The sequence below is a fragment of the Elephas maximus genome, chromosome 4, assembly GCF_024166365.1.
Source record: "Elephas maximus indicus isolate mEleMax1 chromosome 4, mEleMax1 primary haplotype, whole genome shotgun sequence".
In the NCBI taxonomy this organism is placed as follows: Eukaryota; Metazoa; Chordata; class Mammalia; order Proboscidea; family Elephantidae; genus Elephas; species Elephas maximus.
The window spans coordinates 28,874,126-28,883,748 of record NC_064822.1 but is presented as its reverse complement, the minus strand read 5'-3'; the positions used below and the strand labels follow the sequence as shown (position 1 = coordinate 28,883,748).

Here is a 9,623-nt window from a genome sequence, read left to right as displayed (position 1 = left end):
ACCCTTCCTTTCCCGGCCCCACACCCAAAAGAAAGAGTTTATCTCCAGGGTCTGGGGCGCGCGTTACTTGCGCACAGGCCCAGAGCCGGGATCGAGCGGGCCCGCGCTGAGGGCGCTCCTCTTCCGCTCCTCTCGGCCCTGCTGTGTTACCTTCGCGCGGGCTGCTGGGGGCTGGGCATCGTTGCGCAACTGGCCCGAAAGAGGAAGCACAGAAGGGCTGAAGTAAACACTTAGGAAGGCCGTTGCAAGATAAATCCGGTTTCGTGGCCTCATCATTTGGCCCCAAGTCCCTTACCCCAAATATATCGAGGCTACAAAGATGGGTCAATTCTCCTGGCATCCGAAAAGGATCGGCATAGCGTAGGTAGGGGAGGGATGACAGAGGATGGCTGTACTTTCGCCAGAATTAAAAAAAAAAAAAAAAAATTTTTTTCTTCAAGGTTGTGCTGTAGAGGAAAAATGAGAGAAAACAAGGCACAGACTCAAAGAGTTAGGAAAAAAGAGCCCCTGAATTTTCAGAGTCTTTTATCCAGGTTTTTTTTTTCCCCCTTCTACCCAGGGTCCTGACTTGCACCTCGAGGCAGCGGAGCTCCTGAGTGCCTTACGTCTGCGCGCTACGTGTGAAGGGCAGGGCTGACACCACTTCCTCCCGGAGGAAGCAGACCTCGAGCTCCGGTGGCGCCCAGCGCACCGCGTCTCCCTTGCCTGCTGGTGCCGGACGCCACCCCGCGCCCGGCCGCGCACCCCGCGCCCGCCCGCGCACCCCGCACCCGCCCGCGTCCCCGTACAGCCGTAAAGGTAAGCGACGCCCGCCTGTGCGGGAGCACTAGGGGCGCTGCAGCCCTGGGCCTCCGACTCTAACCGGACCATGTGTCCAGCCCGTCGGACCAAGGCCGGCTCGGCGCCCAGCGCTGGCCGCCGTGGACGCGCGCCCCTCTCTTGATCCTCGAGGGATGCGGGTCTCCCGGGGCCTTTCTGGCGTTCTCAATACTTGACTCAGCCCGCGCGGGGGTTGGGGATCGGGCTCGCCTTCCCTGCGATCTGTTTCATCAGATTTGACAAATTTCCTGCCGAGGAAATTGCTACAAGGTCGTACCGGCGTGAACCCGTGCCTGTCCAGCACGTCCAGGAACCCCAACCTGACGGAATCTGGAGGGATTTCTCGGACATTTTAGGGCATCGTAGATTATATATAAATGGTGTGAGAATTTGAGAGTGTCGATCGCAGTCTGGCGAATCTTACAGTGTTTCCTTCCTTTAAAACTTTCAGACAGCTGTTTCTTGTTTTCAAAAATAACTTTTCCCACTTGGTATTCTTCTTTTCATTTAAAAATAAGACAGAGGAAAGCTGTGGGCACCAGGCTCAAGTTTCGAATTTAGAATGGCGTGAATACGAAGAGTGCCGCTTTATAGCATGAAGAGAACTAGCAAGAATGCCCTTGTTTCCGGAAGGACTGGGTGCTGCTGAAGACCTGTACCTCTTATTTTCTTTCTGGGAAGATAATTCTTAGAATTTGTGCTATTGTGGAACTCTAAATGTGTTGATGTGTCCTAGCGCCACTCAGCCAAGCGGTTCAAAAAGAAGTTTTAGAGTGATCATTAGAGAAAGAAATTCACTATTCTAGAAAGATACATAGGAGCCCTAATAGTGCAGTAGTTAAGCAGGCTTGGCCTAACTGAAAGGTGTTGGTTGGAATCCAGCAGCCCCTCCTGGGGAGAAAAGAGAAAAGACCTGGTGATCTGCTGCCATAAAGATTACAGCCTAGGAAACCCTGTGGGGCAGTTCTCTGTCATATTGGGTTGCTGTGAGTCAGAATCTACTGGAAGACACACAGCAGCAACAAAAGAAAGATACATGGGAAAAGTCGCATGGGTTTGTTACTCCGCAGGACAGTGTTTCTGGTGGTATAACCCTTTCCTGAACCATTTATTTTCTGCTTTGAGTTTTTGTGTTGATACCATGTGTTTTCATTAGTGGAAGCGTGCTGAACCATTGAGTGTCTGAATTTTCGGCAGGTAGCATGGATTTTTTTTTTTTCCTTGCTGTCTCCCACAAGCCTACCCTAAGTGTTTAGTGGTCCATATGAAGTACCACTAATTATACCCCCGAGTCCCCACCGTGGTCTATTGCTACATATGGGTAACAAATAAAAATTCAAACACTTCACACAGTACTCTGTAAAAGCAGTAATTTGCAGCACATGCCTGTTTCTTCAGTTTCAAACTGTCATAAGGGCCCCTGCCTTGCAGCAATCGCACTGTCACAGTGCAGCAGCTTCCCAGTAAGCCTTCAGACGCAGAAAAACTACTTGGTCCCTAGAGGTACCCGTGAGCATGAAAGGATTCAGTGTGATTCAAAGGCAAGAGCACTACCAAAAACCAAACTCAGTGCCGTTGAGTCAATTCCGACTCATAGCGACCCTACAGAACAAAGTAGAACTGCCCCATAGAGTTTCCAAGGAGCGCCTGGCGGATTTGAACTGCCAAGCCTTTAATTAGCAGCCGTAGCGCTTAACCACTACGCCACCAGGGTTTCTGGCAAGAGCACTAAAACGCCACCAGGGTTTCTGGCAAGAGCACTACTAATTATAAATTCTAGGTCTCTGAATCAAAATTTCAGAAAGGGAACCTCTGTCCTTTTGAATAAACTTCCGGTGGCAATTCTCCCCGCGTCCTCACTGGAACACTGGAATGGCACCTGGGCAGTATTACAATAATGCTGGCAAGCCAAGTTAGCAGGTTTACCAAGAAATCCTCTGTAATGTCTTCCAGATGGTGCTTCCTTGTCTGCTCAGTCTGCTGTGAAAGACCCAAGAAATTTAATGTCGTCTTCAAATTATTAATACTTTGTCATTTTCACACTACTAATAATACCCTGGTGGTGTAGTGGTTAAGAACTCCAGCTGCCAACCAAGAGGTCAGGGGTTCAAACCCATCAGCTGCTCATTGGAAACCCTGTGGGGCAGTTCTACTCTGTCATATAGGGTGGCTGTGAGTCGGAATCAACTTGATGGGACACGACAACAACAACAAGTAATACTTATGTCTTTCCTGGGTATTGGAGAGGCTTGCGTTCTGGTTCGATATCTGCCACTAACTAGACATGGATAACCTTGATTCAGCTTCTTAACCTCTTTGGGCCTTAGATAATTTCTCAGTAAAGTGAGATTACTGGGTTAGATTATTTCTGTCATTAAAATGGCAATTGAAGAAGTGCTATAATTCTTTGAACTTGTCCTGTCTGAAATCCTGGAGAGTGAGAATTGCAGATCACTAATAAAAAAAGAATGGAGAAATAATAGTAACATATTTTGTTAAATTCTGAAATATCAACACTTTTAAGTCCTTTGGTTTCTGAGAAGTCCTCCTCAAAACAGAGTCAATTTCTGGCCTGTAAGTAAAAGCAGCAAATTCCTATTCTATTGAAAAACTGACATAGGGAATTCATGTGCCCCACTTGAGCAGATCAATATTAGATTTCAAAATTCCTCATTTGCTATCCCTCAGAAGCATAACTTTGTAATGTAGATTACTTTATGGTACTTATTTTAAATCTTAAACACTTACTTTATATACTTATTATACTTACTAGGTTGTATAAAAAAAAAATATAGCATCCATTAAATTTTTTGTATTTTTATGTCATAAGAATGTAAATTACAAACCTTTTTTGCCTTTTTTGTTTATAATTAAATTGAATTTTTCAATTATAGTTAGAAAGTTCTAGATATTTTCATATTATTATTAGAATGGACTGTTTATAAAGTTCATTGCCAAAAATATCTGTTTGAGGTGCCACTTTTTTGCTGCATTCAAAAACCATTATTTCTAATTTTGTTCCATTTCATTTTAATTATTTTTGCACCTAGAACCCTTTAGTGAGTCACCAAATCTTATAATAAATTAATTTTGCATTTCATAGTCTATCAGATCCCAATCTTTACAATTTTATAGAAGCTGGTGGGTCTGTTTTATAGGCGGTAAAGTAGTCTTAGGAATTCTCACCTTCAAATAGAAAAATCCTTATTAAAAACAATATTTTCAGTATGAAAATATGTGTGTTTTATGTCAGTTCTATCATCCTAAATAAAAAATGACTTAATGTTTAAGCATTTATTATAAATTCAAGTACAAAGTAAAAGTCAAGTTCTAAGGTATTAGACTGATACAGTAGATTGTATAGTGATGTTTATTCGTGACTATTATAGGTATAATTATCATGAGAAATAAGACTTTTAGAGGAAACTGCTATGTTTCTGGAAAAGCAGCAATTCCAGTTTTCTTGAGAAGAGAGAATAGCAGCATGAAGGAGAACATTGAACTGTTTATACCCAGTTTAAGGGCCCAAGTTGTACATGCAGCATGGCAGCGGGGGGTGGAGGAAAGCGCTGAGGATGACTTCCGGGGACTAGGATGTGAGCTACCACCATTGCATCTCCGAGGCCTAGCCAAATTCCTGGCACCATGGTTAGGACTCCGAAAATGTTTGCTAAATAGGCAGAATATGTCAGCTTCACTTCTGTGTTGTGCCATCAGAATGTTATAAGCCTCTGAGATGCAGTTCGCCCCTTGGTACCAACTGTGATACGAGTAAGCAGAGATGTAGCACTGTTCCAAGGTACCGCATCTTCTCAGTACATATTCTGAAGCTTGAATTCATGACTCAGTTTCCAAACGTGACTGTGAACTTGAATCTTTAAAAATAATCTTATAGGCTAGAGATCATAGTCTCAGGGAACGTCTAGGTGAATTAGCATATCAGAGTCCATACAATGTTCTATATCCTTCTTTGGTGAGTAGTGACTAGAGTCTTGAAAGCTTGAGAGTGGCCATCTAAGATATAACAATTGGTCTCTTCCCATTTGGAGGAAAGAAGAGTGAAGAAAACCAAAGACTCAAGGAAACAATTAGTCCAAAGGACTTATGGACCACATGAAGCACAGCCTCCACTAGCCTGAGACCGGAAGAACTAGGTGATACCTGGCTACCACTACGCACTGCTCTGACGGGGACCACAATAGTAGATCATGGACAGAGTGGGAGAGAAATGTAGAACAACAAAATTCACACTCATAAATAATTATACTCATTATTGGTCTAATAGGGACTGGTAGAACCCCCGAGACTGTGGCCCTTAGATACCCTTCAGACTTGGAACTGAAATCACTCCCGGAGAGCACACTATATGCACACAATAGACAGTCCTAAAATGAACACCACCACCAGTGAGGAATGTACACCTCAAAACTATCAACTATACAAGACCTAAAGGCAACATCTGCCCAAAAGCAAAGTTCGGAAGGACGGTAGGAGCAGGAAAGCTAGGTGAATGGACGTAGGGAACCCAGGGAGGAAGGGGGAGAATGCTGACTCTTTCAGACGTTTGCAACCAATGTCAGTGAAACAACTGTATATAAAGTGCTGGATGGGAAACTAATTTGCTCTGTAAACTTTCACCTAAGCAACAATAAAATGTTTAAAAAAAAAATCATAAGAGCTATTTTCATTTCTTCTCTGTCAATTCCGTTTCTTCCTTGATCACCACATAGTAATCCAAAACCAAAAGCCAAACCCGTCGCCGTCGAGCTGATTCCAACTCATAGCGACCCTATACAACAGAGTAGAACTATCCCATAGGGTTTCCAAGGAGTAGCTGGTGGATTCGAACTGCCGACCTTTTGGTTAGCAGCTGAGCTCTTAACCACTATGCCACCATAATGATTATGATATTTAGTTTAAATTGTGTACCAGACCCTGTGCTAACCAGTTTAGACGTGTCATTTCATTAACCCTTACATCCTGATACTATTGTTAGTACTAATATGAATTTCCCCCCCACCCCACTTTTCATTGAAAGGAACCCTGGTGGCGCAGTGGTTAAAGCACTGGAAAGGTTGGCGGTTCAAACCCACCAGCCACTCCATAGGAGAAAGATGTGACAGTTTGCTTCCGTAAAGATTACAGCCTTGAAAAACCTATGGGGCAGTTCTCTTCAGCCCTTCGTGGTCACTAGGAGTAGGAATTTTTTTCACTGAGGAAATGAAAACAGAGAGAAGTTAAACTCATACAGTGAATAAGAAGCTGAGCTGATGTTTGAACTAAGGCAGTCTGATACCAGTGCCCATGGTCTATAGCAGGTGATGGGGCTGTAATGGTGATAAAACACAGGGCCTTTCCTCATTGGGCGTATAGTTTAGCTGGGGAGATATAAAGAAGCAGTCACATTCTTTGCGACCAGTGCTGGGTGGGAATAGAGTCGTGTGCTGTGGGAACACATATCAGGGTTCCTATGCCATAGATCACAACACTCAGATCCGCAGCCCATCATGGGGATAGTGCAGGACTGGGCAGTGTTTGGTCCCGTTGTGCATGGGGTCACCATGAGTTGGGGCCGCCGTGAATTGGGGCAACTTGACCACAGCTCACAGTAACAACAACAAATACCAGGCCAGGGGTCAGGGAAGGGAAAATGGATAGAAGGTAACTAATCAAAGAACTTGGCTTATGATAGTGGGCAAACAAGATATTATAATCAATTTTGAAGTTACTATCTTTGTATATATAATTGGATTTGGTGGCAATCATGTGTTTTCATTTTTATCTTTATTACCTTCTGATCCTTCATGACTGCCTGCTAAATTGATTAAACCATCAAAGCAGTGAGTATGACACTTTTTTCCTAATTCTGCTGGGGATCTTTCTGATATGGTCCTGTATCACGGACCCATCAGTGAGACGGCTGGGAGGGGGAATAAATGCTGTATCATCTAGCAGTTATGTTCCTACACAACTGGCTGGAAGATTTATATCACGTCAGCCTAGAGAGAAATAAAAAGCGGTATTAGAAAAAGTAGACACTAGATTAGATTTATTTTTGTGTTTTGCAGACTTTTTCCTTCCTTTTTTATGAAATATTTTGTACATACAAGATGATGTATGATATATATCTATAAATAACAACAAATAATAATAAAGCCAACATCTGAGTACCTATCACTCAGCTTAATAGAATATTCCCAATACATCCCCTGGCTTCCCAATCATACCATCCCCCTATTTCTGCCCTGGAGGTAGTCACTATTCTGAATGTGCTTTTTTTTTTTTTTATTAAGCGCTTAGTATGTACACGCATTTGCAAAGCAAGATCTCAGACTGGGAATTAAAGTGCATTAGCACTTGGGGAATGGGAATTAGAATTCAATCCCTGACCTAGGGATGGTAATCAATAGTAGAAAATGTGTCCTTAATTAAAGATAACTTACATTGATTTAAATAGCATAAAAAGAGTAGTTTAGAAATGGTTGAGTAAGTAACACAGAAATAGTTTGTGGTATCTTAGTAATTAATGAAGTGACCAAGATTTGTCAGTGGGGTACTGTAATTTTTTAAGTGTAATAAAGAATATATAATTAAGGAATTACGCTCTGGTGGCACAATGGTGAAGCACTTACCTGCTAGCCTTAAGGCTGGCGGTTCGAGCCCACCCAGCAGCTCCATGGGAAAAAGACCTGGCAATTTGCTCCTGTAAAGATTACAGTCAAGAAAACCTTATGGCGCAGTTATAATCTGTCACATGGGGTCGCTATGAGTCAAAATCGACTGAACAGCACCTAACAACAACAATTATTCCATGTTTAGATATCCATTTTAAATACATTTCAATCATTCATTCAAAAAATATTTCCCAAGCACTGTCCTAGGTGCTTGGGATTAGTCAATGAGCAAAAAAAACAAAGAGCTTTGCATTTGTGGAGCTTACATTCTAGTGGGAAGATACAGATAATAGTAAGCATAATCAGCAAATGTAGGTATTAGTAAGTGAAAAGTGCTATAAAAATGAAAAAGTTGAACAAAGTAAAGTTACAGTATTAAATAAGTTGGTTTGACTTGGGCACATTGAGAAGATTTAAGCAAACATTTGAAGGAGAAGGTGGGGTTAACCAGTTGCCACAGAGTGGATTCTGACTTCATGGTGACCCATGTGTGTCAGAGTAGAATTGTGCTGCATAGGATTTTCAGTGGCTAGTTTTTCAGAAATAGATCTCCAGGCCTTTCTTCCAAGGTGCCCCTGGGTAGACTTGGACCTCCAGGCTTTTAGTGACCAGCTGAGCATGTTAAACATTTGCATCTCCCAGAAGTTATCAGGGGGACAGTGTTCCAGGCAGAGGGACTAGCCAGTGCCCAGGCTGTGAGGCAGGGGCATGCCTGGTGTGTTCAAGCAACGGCAAGAAGGCCTGTGTGGCTAGAAGTAATGAGCAAGGGAGAGAGTAAAAGAGACATGGTTGGACAGGTCAGAGGGCAGGGGAGGGGTAAATCACGGAGAGTCTTGTAAGCCATTGTAAAAACTTTGCCTTTTACTCTGAGTGAAATTGAAGGGCCACTGCAGGGTTATGGAAAGAGGAGTATCGTAATCTGACTTGCATCTTTTTTTTTTAATACCTAAACAATAGTGCTTTATTGATAAAAGGTTAATTTTAATACAAAATTGCTGTGTAAAATAAGTGTTTTCAAAATACGTTTCTATAGGTAGAGATTAACTTTTTAGTAAAAGAGCCGTTATCTGTGAGCAAAAGTATAAACTGAGATTTGGGCAGCAAACAAAAGGCATTTAAAAGCGTAACAGCACAGGCCCTCCCAGCCCCACGTAACCAATACTGAGTGGCAGCTTGCCCTGAGCAGTACTTCTGCTTAAATATACACAGGGTTTATACTATTTGCAAAAGCTTTTTGACTTTTCTTTTTACAGGTTTTCTCTAGCACAGTTAGTTAATAAATGCCAAAATAGCCCAAATAACAGACTTTGACTGGAGGTACCCTGAAGTCGCACGATACTTTTCTTGGTAAAACTGCACAACGTGCTGCACAGCTCCCACCACTCACAACGGCTGGACAGTACAGGGGCAAAGTTAGTGGGGCACGTGAGTTTTTGTGGTAGTACAGCTTCATAGCTAATGTATTTTGACCATCTCATTTCTTGTCTGGCCAAAACAAAAGACAGAAACAAAACCACCCTCCTCACTCCCTCAGGTTAATCATTTTCTTAACTCCTCCCACTAAACAGAAGATGAAAACCCTGAACCAGCACCTCTGCTCCTTCCACTCAGGTCTGCCTGCTTTAAAGGACCACTTTCTAGGAACACATTTGCCTGCATCAGCAGATGTGTTGAAGAAGCCAGCCTCGGAGCGTTGGCATCCCTGGGCATGCCCCACAGGAGGCACATTAGGACAGGAGACGGCCAAGACCTCGGCACAGAGGACAGAGCCTGCGCAGCTTCGGTGGCTGGCGCCTGCTCCAGCCTGTCAGCACAGATGTGAAATGTCTCATTCTCCTAAGACACAGAAATGGGTATTTCACAGAATGAAGAAAATAATGAGCAAAAATTGATGAGACGGTCTGCCCGTAACAAAATGATCACTGCTCTTTGCCTCCCACTGTAAAACCATTAAAAAGAAAGCAGTGGAAGGGGGTTTGGATCTCCAAAGCCTAGCAGAGGGCTGGTGACAGGTCTGGGCTCAGAAACGCCTCCAGAGCCATGGCCTTGGGGCAGGACTATGTCTGTGGCCAGGTCTGGGTTCAGAGAGGCCTCCAGGGCCATGGCCTTGGGGCAGGACGGTGCCGGGGG

At 43.4% G+C, this 9,623-nt stretch overlaps 1 protein-coding gene across 2 annotated transcripts in view; it reads left to right on the top strand.

Moving 5' to 3' along the window:
- Positions 1-228: 228 nt before the first annotated feature.
- Positions 229-9,623, top strand: part of APBB1IP (amyloid beta precursor protein binding family B member 1 interacting protein) — a 151,142-nt gene continuing 141,747 nt past the window's right edge. The window contains exons 1-2 of one of the 2 annotated variants that reach the window (XM_049881782.1): positions 229-360; positions 560-798. The gene's annotated coding sequence lies outside the window, so the exon portion shown is untranslated. Of the gene's footprint in view, positions 365-559; positions 799-9,623 lie in introns of both variants that reach the window. The other variant, XM_049881781.1, reaches the window with a different exon arrangement.